The sequence below is a fragment of the Pogona vitticeps genome, chromosome 3 (genome assembly GCF_051106095.1).
Source record: "Pogona vitticeps strain Pit_001003342236 chromosome 3, PviZW2.1, whole genome shotgun sequence".
Taxonomy (NCBI): Eukaryota; Metazoa; Chordata; class Lepidosauria; order Squamata; family Agamidae; genus Pogona; species Pogona vitticeps.
Window position 1 is genome coordinate 156,608,510 of NC_135785.1, and position 20,148 is coordinate 156,628,657.

The 20,148-nt window shown below is 39.6% G+C and overlaps 2 long non-coding RNA genes across 2 annotated transcripts; one reads left to right on the plus strand and one right to left on the minus strand.

Moving 5' to 3' along the window:
* Positions 1–2,010: 2,010 nt before the first annotated feature.
* Positions 2,011–11,020, minus strand: LOC144588464 (uncharacterized). The gene is made up of 3 exons (XR_013544039.1): positions 10,627–11,020; positions 3,427–3,577; positions 2,011–2,425 (listed from the first exon to the last, which is right to left on the minus strand). It is a non-coding gene; the product is annotated as an uncharacterized LOC144588464 (long non-coding RNA).
* Positions 4,125–19,101, plus strand: LOC144588465 (uncharacterized). The gene is made up of 2 exons (XR_013544040.1): positions 4,125–9,151; positions 9,421–19,101. It is a non-coding gene; the product is annotated as an uncharacterized LOC144588465 (long non-coding RNA).
* The last annotated feature ends 1,047 nt before the right edge of the window (positions 19,102–20,148 follow it).

Consider the following 20,148-nt stretch of genomic DNA (forward strand, 5'->3'; position numbering starts at 1 on the left):
AACTTGCAGAATAGGTGTGGTCACAAGGTATATATGGCTCCACTGGTAGATCTCTGGGTGATAACAGCATGTCAAAAGAATTTCCAATTCTTAACTGTGGATTTGTTGCAGCAATAAATTGTCACCCATTTAATGCTCAAAATTGCCCTGCTGAAATGTAGGAAGTCTGGAGTGACCAGGAATAGATTTGGATGTAGAAGGACCAAATAGTCTGTTCTCTTCTTGCCCTTACACCAAAAGCCTGGGGCAGAACTGGAAGGACAGTTAGACAGTTAGTTAGGCAGTTAGACACTGGGTGGACGGGACACTGGTAATGGCAGAAATGGTGAAACTGTCAGTTTTAATTAAGGACAGATCACTGACGAACCTCAGAACAATTTGGAAGCCCTCATTGGACTTTACGTCAAACAAGGAAAAAGATGAACTGATGGTATGTGGATTCAAATTCTAGAGATTTGGATATTAATGAGGATACTCCTGAGTTTGGACTAATTTTGACGTAGTGGATATTAACTTATAAGTATGCAGTATAAATAAGTGAAGAAATAATTGGTAAACTGTGTAATTAAAACCCAATTAAAAACATGGGTGTTCATTCAGGCCTTCCCTCCAGCCAATTCTTGATTTTCTTCTTCTTTTTCCTATTTTTAGTTTATTGTAGTTGTTTTGTGTTATCCATGTATTTGTTGTGTTTTATTGTTTAATTTTATATTGGAAGCTACCTAGAGTGGTCCACTGGTCCAGATAAGTGGGGTATAAATCAAATAAATAAATAAATAAATAAATAAATAAATAAATAAATAAATAAATAAATAAAGAAAGAAAGAAAGAAAGAAAGAAAGAAAGAAAGAAAGAAAGAAAGAAAGAAAGAAAGAAAGAAAGAAAGAAAGAAAGAAAGAAAGATGGGAAGTTCTATAACCTCTTTGTTCTGAAGAATTTGTTAAACCGTTTTGCTCCTTTTTGAACCCCCTTTCCCTAGTGCATCCTTTATGTAAGAAACTTAATAAAATTATTTAAAAAGAAAAGAAAAACAAAATAGATCCCACAAGTCTAACGTCTGCCCAGTTCTGCATATTTTCTCACTTTTAGACCTGACATTTTCAAAAACCAAAGTTGCTAGTAAAGAATGTACCCAGTTGTCTTTAAGACCTACTTCTTACTGAGGTAATAAACCTGCATCTGGGCTTTACCACTTCAGTGTGCAGCTTGAGGCTCACATGTTTGACAGCTCCTCCAATGAAAAACAATTCCCTCCAGACAGAAAACTAGCACACCAGAACCCTTAAAATACTTTTTAGACAGCAGAACTGAAGCCGACCATTAAGAGTGAAGCTAATTCCTTGATCTTCCCACTGCAGCCTCCATGGCATACATTTTGAACATCATGATCAAAAGGTTAGCTATCACTGAAATGGATTATAATCGGTAGAATTCAATGGCTTGTGTCTTCACCATCTCCAACCTTTTTCATTCCACATGTTAGCAAGCTTTTGAGCCAGCATTTTTTGTTAATGTTCATTTTTCTTTGGGAGGAACTGTGATATTCTCTGAAAGACTAGTGGTGATGGGGGGGGGGGGGAGAGAATAATATCATTAAAACTCTTGAGACCCAGAATGTGGACATGTTGATTGATTCTGTTCTAATCACCAGTCTGTGGAGAATAAGAGTCTTAATGCTTCAAAATGAAAAGGTTGGTCCTGAAACAAGACTCACCAGAAGCACAAAACGAACAAAGGTGATTCAGCACTTAATGGGTGCAATATTAAAGTTAGGTATCCCTGACACTTTCGCTAAAATAGATCTTCATTTGAGGATGACGGAGATATAAGGCATCTGCAATAATTAATGGAAATAAAGGAATAATCAAAGTTACTCTCTCTGTGTATCTATCCGTCAGGGTCATGACTCTAGGGCCAGGAAATCTAGACAAATGAAATTTGGTGTTCACTAAGCATGTGCGCTGTCTTCAGGCAAATGTGAAAAAATGAACTCCCTGCATTGCCTTTTAAAATTTCATTTCAAACTGTTTTCAGTCAAAATATTCTAAGATTCATTTTAAAAATTGTGTGTGCGAGAAAGCTGGCAAATTCCTTCATGCCTTGTTTGAAAGTAGAATAATTTCGCGGGACACAGTTGCTGAGCTGCCTCTCTTGTCCAATATAGGGCAACCCCAGGGCATGAGGGGAGTAAACTTCTGCTGCAAGAAACCAATCACTGAAGATTCAAACAAATGGCACAGGCATTGTATCCAGCAATGACAACTGCATAATGTTTGCAGGCTGCAGTACTGTATATCAAGGACACTGCACATGAGAATTTGTAACACAGTAAATGTTAGCTGCTTCATGGAGCATTACAAGACAAGGTCCAGGTGATGCATTTTGCCTGGTCCCAGCGTTCCATCCTCTTCATCTGGATTTGGGCCTGGAACAGGAAGACAAAGTGTCAGTCTGTGGAAACGAAGTTGAGAGCAAGCATAGTTTTTACTACCGTGTTTCCCCAAAACTAAGCCCTACCCTGAAAATTAACCCTAGTATGACTTTTCAAGATGATTGTAATATAAGCCCTACCCCAAAAATAAGCCTGAGTTAAGTGAAACCCCACCCTCCACCACAGACTCACTGGGATCCTGCAAGCACTTGAAAGAGACTTAAAAATTCTTTCAACTCTCCTCTCATTAATCTCCCTCTCCTCTTTTTCATCTCCCTCTTCAGTGCTGGCAGCAGGGCCACTGCCACGTTGAAGCCTGTGCCACCACCACTGCCACCCTCTCCTCAACTGGTCTCACCAGCTTTGGGCCCCCACCACCCTCCACACCAATGCTGCCCTCCTCCACTGCCACCATCGCAGCTGCCAACACCACCGCAAAATGAACCCAGCGCCTGCCAGCCCCAATGGGAGCCTCAACCCAGGCATCACCACTAGAGGAATCTGAGCCACTGCTATGGTGCCTCCTGGCGGCAGAGAAGGAGGAGGTGGTGGTGGTGGCAGAGGCACTCCTGGAGGAAGTGGCACCAGGGACATTTAAAGAAGGGGAAGGATAACGGGAAGGGAGGGCTTGAGAAAATGTTAAAAAGAAGCCGAACAGCCAGGGAATTGGAACGATGGGAGGTGGGGAGGGGACGAAGACAGGAGAGACAAGGCTGGGAGCTTCCATGCTCGATCTTATGCATGCTCCCTTGGGTTGAAAAAAAGAACTTGACCAAGCGGGAGGAGAGAAAGAGAAAGGGAGTTTGTGGCTCTGATAAGTGGAGCTTGTGAGGTCTAAAACCTTTTGGAGGGTGACCCTCTCAATAGGGAAGAAGAGGCCTGCCAGTTTCCCCTTCCGGGCAAGCAGTCATCAGTTGTAGCTGTGTTGACACCTTGTGCAGTGCCTGCCAGGTGACAGACCCACAGTGGGTACCCTTTCCGCCTCTCTTCCTCACCTCCTTCCTCCACCCCATGCCATGACCATCACTGCCTTCCTGGGTTGCTTCTTGCAGCCAGCTTGCCTTCTCCTCCTCCATCATCATCTTCTTTTTCTTCTTTGCATCCCCTTGGCCAACTGCCTTTCAGCATCGTGTTGTAAAAGAAATACTTAATGCAGTCATGTGTAGATTGTTGTACATGAAAAAAAATCATGTACAAAAAATTTTAGTACATAAACAAATAATTAAATGTCCCCTGAAAATAAGCCCTAATGTATTTTTGGAGCAAAAAATAATATAAGTCTCTTATTTTCTGGGAAACACTTTATTACATAACATCATTCTTGTTCATTGGGCACATCTGTGAAGGCATCAACCTAGCTTTGTGGAGCTTCAGAGAACATAAGCCTCAACCCTGACCTCAGCAGGTTTTCTTAAATTCTCTGCATGGGGTGAGAGGGAGACTGATTACTTCAGCACACTAGTACCACATATATTAGTTCATACCACAGTTTATTTAAAGAACCCAGACGAATACCTGCTGTTCTGTTCTCTGCCCACATTTACTTCACTAGATTCTCTGTTCTGCTCTCTATTAAAAAGATTTAAAAAAACTTGTTAGGGTATAATTAACCCATATGATATGATCTTGCATGAAGGCTTTTTATCAGTCCATTTTGGTGGGAGCAAACATGTAAATATTTTGCTTGTAAATATGACTGCTAGTGCAGGGAAATCGCCCCAAAGAGAGAGACCACAGCTGCAATGCAAGGATATCTGCAAGCGGGATCTGAAGGCCTTGGGAATGGACCTCAACAGATGGGAAACCTTGGCATCTGAGTATTCAGCCTGGAGGCATGCGGTGCATCACTGCCTCTCCCAATTTGAAGAAACCCTTGTCCAGCAGGCTGAGGCAAAGAGGCAGTCATGAAAGCAGCAAAATCAGGGAGCTGGACGGGGTATAAATTTTATTTGTCTTCAGTGTGGAAGGGATTGTTACTCTCGAATTGGCCTTCTCAGCCACACTAGACGCTGTTCCAAGTCCTTGATACAGAGCATGTTACCATAGTCTCTCGAGGCTGAAGGGTACCTAATCTAATCTGCTGGCACTAAAGTCAAGTTAGAGATAATGCATAATTGTCTGATTCTGAAATATATTTCAAAATATTTTTAATTAGCTGCTTGAAAATTTCTTGAGTGGCATATTTTCTGCCTTGTAACTCTCTATGCTACTGACTCATCACACATCCTACCATCATCCATGGTTGCTTAACACAAAACACTAGCTACCGTGAGGGTACCAAAATTGTTTTGAATTCAGTAGGCTGAACAGAAGTAGACATTCACACCTCCTGAGACTCATTGTGAGAAAAACACACATATGGTCTCAAGAACTACTACCATTTTAGATGTGATGCCTACAATTTCTTTTAAAAAGCAACATATAAACTTGCTGTAGTAAATAAGGAAACATGTGAATATTATGTATTTATGGGTATATTAGGCAAAATGTCTAAGTAAATTCACATATCAAGGAAATGTTTTTAAAAGTACCTGCCAAATTTCGATGTGGGCACAACCCAGCATGAAGAAATTAGTGGAAGAAAACACAGGTGGGGTTTGGAGGAAGGCAATGAGATGATGGTGGAGGGATATAGAGACGGAGAGACAAAATTTATCTTTGTCCATGTCAGAAGCAAACACTCCAAAGCCTCTGGAATGAAAGGATGAGCCGAGAGAGTGCTGTTGTACCCCCAGGGGATGTGTGAATGTGTTCATAGTCCTCAAAGAGAAACTCTTTCTATGCTCCTCATCCTATAGTTAGCCTGGGTGTTTGCTTGGCCTTCTTTGGCAGCATGCTAGGATATACTGTACACAAGATTCCCATGTCTAAATTAAATCTTCTGGAGAATCTTTCAGCTATCATTCATTTTCTTCTGCCTCCTCCTTTATTTCTTAATTAAATGTCTCTCTTTATTATTATTTTTTCAGCTATCCCTCCCCATTCCGTTTAAGTGGGTGAGCAGGATATCCCCTAGCACAGTTTTCTTTGGTCATGCTTGAAATTGTTTCCCAGGTGACAAATATGACAGGACTCTTCCCTTCTCTCCAACAGATGTGCGCTTTGCAGCATCTCCCAAAGAATCTCTAGTGGATCATAGTATTAAACATCCAAGGCTTACAAAGAGTCTGACCATATTTGAATGAGGACAAGGGCTGGCTGCAGTTGCTTTCTGGTCCCAGAACTCTCCTCTGTTCTCCAAGGCTAAAATCATCTTGCAAATATCCATCAAGGCCTGCTTTCTTCTTTAAATTGACTTCATTGTTTGGGCAAACCTACCATGACCATTTGGATATCTGAATAGACTCCAACAACATGTCCTTTGAAAAGAGCTCATGACCATCATGATTTTAGAAGCTCAGCAAAGTAATGCTGGGTTGGTATTTGGACTGGAAATGACCAGGGATCTTGTAAGGATACTGCCAAGGATCTCCAAGTAGGTCTATAGAAAAAATCATGTCTGCTCTATAATCCTAAGGGGCACTGCCAGTTAGAATTAAGGGAATCAGTGATCTGACTCATATAAGGCATCTTGTTCCTATGTTTCATACTGGAAAATAAAACCAGACCACAGCAGATTTTAAAAGAATAGCCAAGTGCAAGGCTGATCGACTGACTGTCTTTCATGGGTGTGTGCTAATGCATTGCCCTGTCTTCTTTTCCCTCAAAGAGAAGATGGGCTGATGTTCCTACCAAAAACCAACAAAGTTTTCAATTCACGATGATTATATTATTTCTTTTAGGAGTTCCAGTGCTTCTCCACCTTGTTATAATTATTGGCTGGGACTGGGGGGGGGGGGATTCCTTGAGGGATGCTAAAGGACTTAACTCCCCACCCCCATCCCATGTACTTGAAATTCTTCTTTGTTCAAATCTGGTTTATTGTGAGATATATGAGAGCTGCTCATTGATGAACACAACCTCACATCTCCCTTGAGTGACAGTAATCATTATGTTGTTCTTTGCATCTCTGCCTTTATATTTTAGAGTTCAATCACTGAAAACTGCCAGAGGAGTGTGCAAGTAAGTGAAAACGTAGGATGCAAACAAAATAAATATACATAATTTATGATTGGGTAGGTAACAGAAAGCAGCCAAGGCTGAACTAAAGAGCAATAATTTACAGAATTCCAGTAACTATAAATTGAGAATTATACCACTCTGATTTGATTTATATTTCATGATACTCATGGCCATTATAAGTCATGCCTTAATTTTACCATGTCTCAATGAGCACATTTTACCATATTACTCACCTAATATCTCCCTGATCTGTTTAGGAGATGAGGTAAAAAAAAAATAAATCTCAGTCTTTGTGTGCAGTTCTTGTATTGATCCCCACTGAGTTTTCTTCTGTCCTGCATGAAATAAATGCCCTGCTCCTCTGATTGCCTCATTCCTTCCTGCTTTTTCCTTAAGGCCTCATGTCTATACATTGAGGCCAACAATCCGAATGGTCTTCTATTAGGGTGTGTGTGAACTGATCAAGTGGGAGTCACTAGCCAGCTGGGAACATTAGGAAGTGAATGTTGATAGATCAGAGTGACATATCCACATGTTAGCAAAATAAAAATAAAAAAGGGGGAGAAGTATCATGTGGTTCTTGTATACAATCAGAAGGCAAGGCAAGAGCAAGAGCAGTTTTGTAAGACATTTTTAAAAATCACAAATAGAAGAAACCTTTTGACCCTCTACAAGTCTTCATCCACAGTGCAATGGATGGTGCAAAAACACTTATGACAACTTCAGTTGCTCCTGTGTTGCAGATGAAATATTCAGTAATGCAGAGAGACATAAGCAATGCATTCAACCAAGACCAGATTTTTAAAGGAAACTGTAAAGAGAAAGCATCAATGAATCTAGCATACAAGACTAGCTATCACTCTGCATAAAACCTCCCACGCCGGATGAAGCAAATGACCTGGCTGTCACCACTGTTTGTACTGAAAGATGTTCACACCACCCAAGTCCTCACTACACTGAGCAGGTGATAAAAGTAAGTCTCAAGTGCAGTCCATGCAATGCTCCCCAGAGGCCAAGAACGCAGGTCTACAAGCCTGGGAAACCACCAGTGACCAGAAAGATACCTATGGGTGCTCACCAATTCTATTCAATGAAAGAATCCCTGCACAAATTTGTTTGTGGAAATGAAACATGGCCAGATCAACCTAAAAACAAAGATAAAATGGATTAAACAATTAACCCAAATGGCTAAATCAAGCTATAAAGTACAAATTCAGCTGCAGATTACAGGTCTAATAAACCTGCTCTCGTCTTGCCTTCTGATTGTATAAGGGACCACATGGTGCTTTTTCTTTTCTTTTTGGTTTTGTTAGCATGTAGATATGTCACTCTGATCCATTAACATTCACTTTTTAATTTTCTCAGCTGACTAGTGACTCCCAGTTGATTAGGGATTTTTTTTCCCTAATCACAATCCATGCCTTGGATCGGTGTCTTTGCACCACTGCAAAGCTATGAGCTCGGGGACCCATGTTTTATCTGGTGTTGTCTGTAGATACAAATAGGATCTATGATCTGATAGTGGTTTAGGAAGGATAACATCTAAAAATCATATGAAATCATGTGGATCTGTAAATGTATGAGTAAACTTACTCAGTAATTTCATAGTTTAAATGAACGAACTGTTGTCTATTATTATCTATTTTTTAAATGGCATTTTAAATATTTTCACAGGCAGGGGCTAAAATATGTGGCCAGGAAGGAGTTAAATGCTTTCTTTCACAACTGAAGGCCATGGCAGGGTTAAAAGTGACAGACATCTGCCCTGTGGGCTGACTCCAAAAATGTTCTGATTGCCCAGAATGCTATGCTATGCAAATAGTCCCTTTTGAATTCTTGGAAGTTATACAAAAAGGAGTGATTTCAGAAAATTTCTGTCTTCATAAGAACTAATTAAAAACTCTGAGTTAGAGCCATGAATGGGCCAATTCCTATGGACAAAAAAAGAGAAGTTAAGATGAAAGATTTCCCCCCCCCCGTATGCAAATATTATCTCATATTATGTTTTTCATTTATTTTCAATTATTTGTAGCTAAAAGTGTCTTGCTTGTGCATGGGGGTAAAACAGTGTTACTTTTTAAAAACTCATAACCCATTAACTCTTTGTCTAAACACCTCCAACTTTGGCACAAATCAAGGGTAGTCTTTCTATTACATCCATGCCAAATTTGGTGCTTATCTGAGGTCCAGTTTCATAATTTTTTTGTTTAAGGCATGCCTATTTTTTGATTTGACTTGTCGAATAATTTTTGCTATGCTTCCTCAAAATATATGGCGTTTCCTCCTAAAGCGCAAAATATATGTGTAGCCATAATAAAGGGAGGGTGAGTTGCTTCCAGTTTCTTAAGGAGGATGCTAGTGTGTTGCAGCGAACCTGTATCTCCACTTCACTCCAATGTATAGCTTATGCTGGAGTGACAGTTTGCCCCTTTTCCCTGTCAGAATTCTGAGTTGCACTCAACAGAAGCCCCGCGATCAAGTGATCCAACTGATACAGAATCATTGTGCTGGTTCAGTGCACTAGAATCCAAGTTTTCCATTAAAAATCATATTTTGGAATTGGATAAATAGAGTAATGGAAATACAAACGCAGAATAAAGCGTAGTTCACAGCCTCTTCTGAGAACACACCTAGACAATGGAAAGTGTTGCAAGGGTGGTAAGTGTTTGTGCTTATTATATATTCTTTGTCTCTGGTTGTCAAACATTAATTTTTATGTGGATAACAAACAAAGATACATCCAAGATTTTTAAACACACAAAAATCTCATTGATTGATCTTTCCGTAGTTCCCTCTCCTTGACAACAGCCACTTATTATTTTACAGTGAATCTTGACAAAATGAAGGCTAGGTTTTTGTTTTGTGTCTTTTGTTATTCACTGTGAGTTTCTTTTAATGATATTTCTGTTTTATCTGGTCTAATACAGCACCCCACAGAGCAGTTATGTGGAAGATACAGTATAAATGAGATGTTATTGCACCGAAGAACAATGATTCATACCTATTAACAAAAAGAAAAAGAAAAAAGAAAACTCTCAATGTGTAATCTATTTCTCACACAAAAAGAAAAATCTGTTGAAATGATGTCTGGAAAGAGCCCTTCAGCGAGAAAATAAAAAGCTGAAAGACGAAAGAAATGAGGCCTGAAACTGATTTATTGACAGCATATTCCTTTGTACATCAGTGGGACTATTTAAAATATGCACTGTTTCTTTGTGGAATGTGTTTTTTTAAAATAGTTATGATAACAAGTGGGTGCTACGTGACAATAAAACTCACAAACCTAACTTCACCTGAGCATAAATATGTAACTGAAACACTGAAATTAAATAAAAGACCATGCTCCAAATGTATGTTTCAAGGCAAATGGATGAAGAGTACTAACTAATAAAGAAAAGAAATAAACAGTATTTTACACTGTAAATAGCCAGGGAAGGGTAATTTTAAAGCATAGCTGGCTTGTAAAACAATCATGAGTCATATCTTCATTACCCTGAGCACAAAGGGAGACATAAATGTTGGGGAGGGGTGTTATTTTAAAAACCACTTTAAAATGTACAGCACATCTCCCCTTGTGAAATCTCATCTGTTTTATTGAGATTCTTAATTTCTGTTCAATTGCATTATTTTTAAACAGCTGCAAGCTGCCTTCAGGAGTGCCAATTGCTATGTAAATTTTGGGGGTGGAAATCATATAAAAACACGTTTATCACATTGCCTACAGTTGCTCTGAGTTGTTTCTTCCAACTAAGGGCACCAGAGACTCCTCCACAACATTTTTTACATACAAAAATGCCTCAGTTCCTATGGAGAACAAGATTCTTTAAAAGTGTGGCGTTTAATTGAGGGTAGAAAATAAATACCAGCAGCCATATGTACTTCCACTGATTTTGTTAAAGGGCAAATTTACAAGCGATATGTTACATGTGCACATCCCCTCTGAATTTTGTCTGAAGACCTATTGGCAAATGTAAGATTCCTCCCTCCCTGTTACTTCGCAGGGAATTCAATGCAAGGGGATCCCAAAGGAAATGGGGCTGGTGATTTATTGCAAAATCCAGCATGTGCAAGTAGGCATCTATGCACATACCCATAAATCAGCCCAATGTAATTCATACCCCCTGTCTGCTCACCACAATTGCAGTGAATCCGATCCCTTCCAATCCAGCAGTTAGAGGGTTGCAATCAAGTCATCTCCCCTCTAGCTGCTCAGCCCTGCTCTTTTGACCTCACATAGCTTCCTCTACCTATTCAGTCAACAACTGTGCCTCATTATCTCCTTATTTGGACAAGAGTTCTTACTCTACAATTGCAGCTTTCTCCCCTGTGTAAACCTTTAATCTAGGCAGGGGTGAGGGAACATACCAGTAGCTAACCTCCAGGTACTTAATCTTTGCTTTTGCTTAGCTAGCAAATGCACAAGATGAATCTGAGGAATTATTTTGCTGGAGGGAAAGATTCTATGGCCACTTTTGCTTTGATCTCCCCCACCCCTCCCCCACACTTTACAGGATTGGAAAGCTTATTGTTCTCATCACTCCTCAGAGAAGAACTCATTCTGAGAGAAAAAAATTGCAGGAGTCCATATACTGTAGCATTTATTAATGTCCCATTCCTCTCAGAAGCATAATGATTGTAAAAAGGTATTTGAAGGCAAACCTGCCACACATTCAGTTCATTTCACTCACTCACTCACTCACTCACTCCCACCCTGCTGTTTCCATCAAAAGTAATTTGGGTAACAGACAGCCATTCTGAAACCAGATCTTTGCCAAGGCTTCAGATGGGCCCAAGTTCAGCTCCGTTTCACGCTGTATTTCAGAGGAAACTCTGCAATAGCCTGTTTCAAGTGATACTTAGAGTGATCACTGAACACATAAAGATGAAGATACTAAGCTATATACTAAAGGAATACTTCCGATTCTGAAGACAACAACTCCTCCAGAGCATTCCTGAGCTGATAAAATGGCTGTGTTGGGGAACATATAGATTATATTTCTTTAGCAGCTTGGGAAATCATATGCACCAGGGATAGCTCTATCCTCTGGTGGGCAGCTGTTTGAGTTCAAAGATAAATGTCCATTCTGGCAGAACATGCCAAGTAAATCAGGAAAGTTAGTACAGTACTGCATTTTAAGCCCTTACATTCCCTGAAGGAAACATTTACCTGGGCAAGCAGCCTGGTACACCAGAGGAAACCCAGTTTATTTGTAACATGTTGTCAACACTGCATATTTAAACCATATTTACACACTGGAAGCATTTCTTTTTCACCTTAAACTGACAGGAAGCAAGCACTGGGATTGCATTACCCTAAGCTAGCCCTTAGTCACAGTGCAGAAGGTCTATACGGCCTATGGGTCAAGTCGGTTGTTCAATCCAAGAGATCAGTCATCTTCACAGTGGCCAGTTCATCAGAAGTCAACATTCCAGGCAGCATGAAACAGTAGTCATATTTTCTTGTCACTGAGAAAAGCTCAGTCAACAACACATTCAGAATTTATAACACCCAGTTAATCTCTCTTTTTGGTGTCCAGCTGTTTCCAATTAGTGCTTTAATAGCCTTGACATTCTGGCTGTGGTTTTGCTCTATTTTCTTTTCTTTTCTTTTTTTTCCAACCTGTGTCTCTCTTTGGGACAAATGGACCTCACATCTGCCACACTCTCTTTGTTTTTTGATACTTCCTTACCAACTATCCTGTTTCTAGGAGCATCTGAAACTGCACTGACTGTTGGATCAGTTGGAGAAGGCCAGAATTCCCCTTCCACTCTGGCCTTCTCCAACTACATGAAGTCTTCCTCTTCTTCTGAACCTGACTCAGCAAGATGAAGCATGACATTGACAGCCAAAGACCTAAAAGATGTTGACGATTCAACGGAATTAAGACAATCCCATCCCACTCCCTATGTCCATTGCTTCTGGAGCAGTGGGATGAGAGCCCCAAAAGATGGCAAAAGATGTTTCCTGCAGAGAATAGTCACATCAAGAAATATGCATGCTCTGATTGTCTATAGAGTCCCTGGTACAAATAATAGCATCAGATGACATTTCTCTGGAGACTTTGTTCCTACAGTATTAGAAGATAAAAATCCTTATTTCTCTACAACAGTTGCTTAATTTGTTGCTGCTATTCAGTCCTCTAAGATAATTGGGCCTCCCTTTTGCCCTGCAGATGCCTTTAGCAGCCTCAGGATAGGAGAAGAGTCTTGAATTGTTAGAAACTGCTCCCAGATTGCTAGCTGGAGCCCTGATCTGGGTGTTGGTGATCTGGCAGTGATTTTTTTTTTTTTACTATTATAGGTCTCTGCCCCATCTCACATAATAATCAAATTTTATTTTCACATAGATGAATTTTATTTTCATAAAGATGAATTTTCTCCACACTTTTCCTAAAATCAGAGAATTAGATCTAAAGCAATTCTAAATTCTAAAAGCTAGAAAGGAAGGGGGGGGCGCAGGATTTTCACAAACATCCCTAATACTTAAAGCAGAGGTCATCATAACCAAGCCCATGCAGCTCATTTGCAAGCCAGCACCCAAGATCCAGTACCCAGAATCTTACTGTTGACTTGGGATAATGTAAAGAGAACCTCAGAAGACTGGGGAGCAAGTTCTTACTCATTAACAATGTCCCAGTTGAGTTCCTGGGAGCACATTAGATCACATGATTGAGTGCATGCCTAGAAATGCAACCAGCACTTTGTTAATGAGTGATAAATTGGCACTGAAATGTATGCAGTTTTGAGTATTCGAGTGCAAATCATCAATTGGATCTGGCCCTTGTGTTGACAAAGGGATGGCCCATGGCTCAATGACTAGGACCCATGTTTTTCATGAAGAAGGTCCTAAGTTTACATCCAACCAGAGAAAGATCATTGCTGCTACTCAGTATACAGAACTCTTAGCTTAGATGGGCCACTAATCTATAAGCTAACTTACTATGTTTCCTACTGAACTCAAGTGCACTGATTTATCTCTGATTTTTGTCCTAAACATGAAACCTTGCAAAACACTTGTCTCGGTTTTAAATATTGCAGACAATATATATACACTGCTGGCAGGGACAGTTTGCAGGAGGGATGCATGGACTTGCTGTTTATTCCTAATTTACTCTGAATTGCGTGCCTCAAACATTTGCTTAAACTTTATTTCTTCAAAGGCACAAGACCTGAGCAATCTAAGGACTTCAAAAGAAGAGCGGGAAAATGCTGCCTCCACAGAAGGCAGCTTGTGTCTTTGATCTTTTCAACTCATACCGTGCTTAAAGGCACTTATCAAAAAACTACCACTGTAAAAACAAATGAAGAGGGGGAGAAATACACATGCACTGTTGAAGCCTCATTAAAAAGTACCAGAACTGTCTCTGTCTGACACAGACAGGAATTGCTTTTGTCTGGAAAAGAAAATAACTACTATCTCTGAAGTTTTCTGGATGTGGTAACTTCCCCAGCCACTCCTTCCTGCTGTCCACATATGAAGACACTTTTGAAAAGAGTGAAAGGCTCAAACATTTGAAGAAAGAAGCTGCCACAAAGACATTTGACCTATAGATAGTCTTCAAAGTAGAAATAAGGATGCGGGTAGAAAGAGGAAAGGGCTCATGGAGAAAAGATTACAAAAGAGCAAGGTTAGCTGGTAGGTGGAAACAAGTAAAGTCTACTCAACTCTTTGAAGAACTGAAGCTTTTTTATTGTTTGCATTATAAAGGAGAAGCATGTAGAAACACAGTGAATTTTAAAAGTAACCTTGGAATGGTTTCAAAAGTATTATAGCTAGCTCTTCTTCTTTCTTCCTCTTCTTCTTTTTCTTCTTCTTTTTCTTCATCATCATCTTCTGACAGCTTAATTAGGATCCCACACTATTCCAAGCACTTCCTATTGAGTGGTTGTTATTTCTTGACCTGATCAGATTGGCCATTTGGGGACAGTGTGACAAAGGGACTGTTGAGGTGAGGGAGAGAAGTGATGTGTCATTTGGCATGCTTCTCCCATCCCAACAGCAAACGGCACCTTGTAGCCCAATCACAGGGAGAGTCAAGAAAAGTGAAAATACTTTTCACATTGCTCCTTTCTCCCTCTGCCAGTGTTGTTCCATTTTCTACATTTCCCTTCCCTGCTTCCCTTCTCTTCTCCCACCCACCTCTTTGGAACCTCCATCTGTTATAATGAGCCTATTGGAGGGTGCTTTCTTTTTTTCAACCAGAAAAATCTGCAGTAGCTGAACATGCACTGAACAAGCTGGATATGAAATTCTATTTCAAAACACAGAAATACTAGACAATACCAGCAATAATTATGTTAAACTACACAGGGAAGCCATTGAAACCCACAAACACCAGCACAGCTTCAACAAAAATGAAGATAGTCTAAAACTTAACAAAGCCTGGCTCCCAGCACTGAAAAATACAGCCTGCAAAAAGGTCAATGAACTCAGCCACAAGGACCAGTGATCACTGCACATAAAAGACTAGCTAACAACACCCATCAATCATCCACCCCTTATCACAACAATACACCCATAACAAAAAAACCCTGATCACCACAATCACCCAACCTCCTGAAAAGGACAAAAAGCTGATCCCACCACTACAAATATTCAGCTATCCCACTCACTACACCAGAACACAGACAGAGTTCTAACTCCTGTCCTCTGAAGATACTGACTGTGACGGACAGGTCAATAACCACTCCTGTCCATCACAGTGGAAACCTGATTTAGTAACCAATGGTGGAATAGAAGGGGCAGAACCAAGGAAATATAGGAAGAGAATGGAAGACAGTTAAAGCTCAGTTAGGGATATCAGTTAGAGAGATCAGTTAGGGACTTCAGTTAGGGATATCAGTTGAGGATTCCAGTTAGGGATGAGTTAGGATTTTAGTTGGTCAGGAGTTAGAGAAAGAGCTGTATAGTCAAAGTTAGAAATGAGAATAGTAATAAGTAAATACACAAGTTGATTAAATGGCAAATAATTAAACAAAAGAAGACATTGCAATGATTGTGATTCTGAGTAAATAAATAAAGAATATCTGTAACTTTAATAAAAACTTTCAATGATTGGTAGCCTGTGTTGGAGTGAAATAATTTACAGTGTGGATAAAAGAAATCCACTTGTGGCAGCAGAAAAGAGTGAGAATTAAATGTCATGCCTGAAAGGGAACCTGGGTGTGTAGAAGAACAAACAGGGGAACTGGGTGTTTGTGACATAAAGTGGTGGCAGTGGCAGGATTCAAATGAAAATGAAAATCCAGAGCCATAATAAAGTGAAATTTATTAGGCTTGATACGAATGAAAAAGAAATTCAATGAGCCAAAAATAAAGAGAAGTTTTCTGAGTCTGGGATTCAAAGGGAAGGAATACCAGAAAGCCTAAAGGTAAAAGAAATTCTCTGAGTCTAAGAGACCTGGTTGTCAATAATCCAAGTGAAGGAATAGGAAACCCTAAAGCTCTGTGTGAATAGCTTGGTAGGGACTCCTAAGTGTGGAAAGACAAAGGCAGGAAAAGGACTTTGAGGAGATTTCTGTAGTTAAAAAGTTTACCTCAAGCTGAGAGTGTAAGGACCAAGAGGGCTAGATTTAGATCCCAAAACTCTGAGAAAGGGAGTGCTGAGGGGACCAAAAGTGGAAACCAAGGTCTAAAGGAATAGCTGAGGTGGAATTGGGAAAGGCTTATCAGAAAAGAAATATTGCTTGGAAAATCTGGGTGTCTGTAGACCAAGAGATAGAAAGAAACAGACACAAGGAACAGCGAGCCTAGGAGCCTAAAGATATAAAGTAGCGGTCTTAAGCTTCCAAGAGAAAGCTAAATAGTATCAATCTCTCTAACACAGAAGAACAGAAAAAAGAGGTCCTTTTAAACTGAGGCTTGTCTATTTGAATTGGTGAAAAAGTAACCTGCCAAATTAGTCAAAATAAAAACGGTTGGACATGCCTTCCAAGAGAGGGAAGAAGGCAGTTATGGAACTTGCTGAGAGTCAGACTTTACCTCAGGAATGGGAAATTTCAGACCAAGAGGGCCAGGAATATGAGGGCCCAAGGTAACAGGAGGATGGCTCAGGGAGAGGAATTGATTTAACCTCCCTGGAGTTTCAAAAATGGAAAATTGAGAAAGAGCAAGAATTTCAGTTAAGAAAATTATAGCTAGAAATGAGAGAAAAGGCAGAGGCCAGAGAAGGGGAAATAGCAATGGAACAAGAAAGAGCAAAAGAAAGGGCTGAAGCAGAAAAGACAGATGGAGGCTGAGGCTCAAGCCAGACAGCTGGAAATGACGGGAAAAGAGATGAAACATCAACTAGAGATGAAAAAACTAGAAATGGCATATCAGTCAGTTCAACTGTCATCAACAGTAATAACAGTAACAGTACAAATGAAGGGGTCTCAAGAATAGACCTTAAGAAATTCCCTCAATTTAAAAAGGGGAATTGCCCTGAATCTTTTCTAATTTCATTTGAGAGAGCCTTCTGGGACTATAGCATGATGGGACTGGAAAGCATGCTGGTACTAAGGTCTTTAATTAGCAATGAATTATCTAAAATGTACATTAATATTTCAGAAGACCAAGCTAGAGATTATGAGATCTTTAAGAAATTAGTTTTCTCAAGATTTGGAATAACCAGTGAAAACCTCAGACACAAATTTAGACAGTTAAGTAAGAAGCCTGAGGAATCATATTCACAATTTCGGGCAAATCTAGTTAAATATTTACAAAAATGGATGGAACAATCTAATGTGCAAACTTTGCAGGATATGCAGGACCTCATAGGATTGGAACAATTTTATTCAGCTTTGCCTGCTGAATTAAGGTATTTAGTTAGAGACAAACAACCTAAAACAGTACAACAGAATAGTGAATCTGCAGATTTAATATCAGAGATTAGGAGTTCAAAATATTCTGAAATAAAATTGGACAGAAACTTTGAAGAAAGAAAAAGGGAACCCAAAGATTTCCACAAAACCAACAAATATACAGATGGAAGCCATTTTTTAGAAAGACCCTCGGAGCAGTACCAACAGAAGGGCAAAAGCTTTGAAGGAAAGGGAAACAGAACCCCTTAGAATGAACAAAGAAATTTAAAAACTTGTTTTGGTTGTGGAAAAGCAGGTCATTTTATTTCAAATTGTGAATTTAGTAAAAACAAAGAAGTGGGACAACAGAAAACAGGGGGAGTTGTACCTAAAAGATGTACTATATCCAAAAGCAGGGTGAAAATTCTAAAGTAAGCCAAGATGACAGTTGAACTGACATGGTGACGCAGGAGCAATTGCCTCCTCTAGCAGAGATTGTCCACTGCTATTACATTAAAACTAACAGGGAATTGATGAAGTCATGTGGAGAAACTATTTACATTAATAATATCAAATATCTAGCATTGAGAGACTCTTGTTCTCAGATAACTATATGCCATACAGATATTATTCCACAGGAAGATATTATTCCAAATGAGAAAATTACAGTTAAAGGAATTGGGAAAGAATTAATTAAGCTTCCCATGGCTAAAGTGCATATAAAGTGTAAAGAGTGGACTGGTATATTTAAAGTAACCATTACAAATCAGATTCATACTCCATGTTTGATTGGGCTAGACTTAACAGACCATGTCAAAAGTGTTGTAATCACTACACGCTCACATGCAGAAAAGATAGAAAATCCTTATTGTAATAGTGAGGTTCCTAAGGAAGATTTAAGTGTAAGTCAATCACCTGAACTTGCAGAAGGTGTAGCTGTAATAAAGTATCAGAAAAAAGTTTTAAACAAGAACAAGAAAATGATTATGTGCTGCAACAATCTTTTAATGCAGTCAAAGAAGAACCAGTAATTCCAGAATCCCCTAAAAGATTCTTTATAAATAAAAATATCCACAAACAAATGTGTATCCCTTTTGAGTACAGAGAGAAAAGAATGGAAAAGAGATTTGAGGGAGGCCATGTTGGAATTAAGTGCATAGAGCAGGGGATAGTACAAAATTACTACCGGCCAAAGGTGGAGAAACAAATAAAATAATGTGGTCAAAGCTGTGAAATTTACCAAAGACGGAGATCCTGGGTTAAAGATGAGTCCTGAAATAGCAGGAATAGCTAAGGAAAACTTAGTGAAAAACTTTAATGACAAGCCCAATAGTCAAAAAAGCACCCACTACAGCAACAGAAGAAGGTTGGGGAGGAAAAAGTTTCCTGGAGGGTCAGATTAATAATTGGTTTGTAGAAGAAAGTTGTAAGGGTATGAGAAAGCCCAATGAAAGGAGTTTTGGCCAAGAGCTAAAGGAGAATAATAGCTCAGAGAATGGTTTAAAAGAGTTTCAAAATAACACTCTAATATTTCCTGAAAGACCTGAGAGACTCTGTATAGACAAAGATCTTATATCTAAGGAAAAGTCCTTAGCAATATCAGAGCCTAGTTTTAAAATGACTCCTGGGGAAAAAAGGAAAACTTACGTGGGGATCAGGAAACATCATGCTATCCTGAGGTTGTGAAACTGAAAACTTTAGAGGGAAGTAAATTGCAGGTAGCAGAAGTAGTATCTAAGGAAAGGACGCAGCTAACTGAAAAAGCTGATCATTCTGTATCTGCACAAGTAGCTAAAACCAGGCAGCATGAAACCCTATCTAAGAAATTGAAGAATAAAGAAATAGAACTAGATAAAATTAAATGTGTATCTAAAATTAATCAAGTAGATAAAATGGAAATGCAAGGAATACTAAGTAAATTTACTCTAGTCATAGAAAAAATAAAAGAAGATAGAGTGAAAGCTATGATAAGGATAGCAGGCTATAACCAGCGTTGGGAAAGAAATGCTGATGAAATGCCCCATTTAATGACAAAATTGCATTACGACGACAAAGTTTTTGCAATCGCCAAACGATGTTTCCTATGGTGGAATTTCGCTTTGCGATCATCGGTTCCCTGCTTCGGGAACCGATTCTTCACAAAATGATGATTTTCCAACAGCTGATCGGCGGTTTAAAAATGGGCGCCGGATAAACAAAATGCCCCCCCCCCGTTGTTTTCAAAACATGTTGGGCAAACTGGTTGCCTGATTTTTTTTTAATTTATACAGGCACAGTGGTAAAAGCATACCCGGACAAGGTTTTTGCATTCTCCAGCATCTTGATCTAATTTACAGAGTATATGTAGATTTCCTGGGCTACACATTGTGCTGGGATGTGCAACATCCTGGTCTCTGGTTGCAATTGATGACCCCAGCGCGCCCTATTTTGGGTGACCATTTTGATAGTGGTAATTTAATGATGAAATCTAATATCAGCAATGCTCCCCCATGCATTGTCAGGACAGGGGGTTCAACCCCACCTGTTTTACTGGGAATTCAATGCAAAGGGTTTTTGTATCAGAAAGCCTTACAGATTTAGACACCAATGCTCCATATGCGAGGGAACACATGGCTCAATGTTCTGCTTTAAAGGATGCCCTGCTGCCAGGGAAAATAATGATGGTGGAGGACCCAGGAAGCCTGCATCAGGATTAGGGACCGCCCCAGCCTAATTAAGTTGGCTGTACTAACAGATTGGCTGTATCACTACAGGAAGCAGGAAGCAGCCCGTTATTTGTTAGAAGGGTTCAGATTTGGTTTTAGAATTCCTGTGCAGGGTGTTAGGCAGGTTGCTTTGGCTAGCAACCTCATGCATTGTCCGTTAGGGGCATG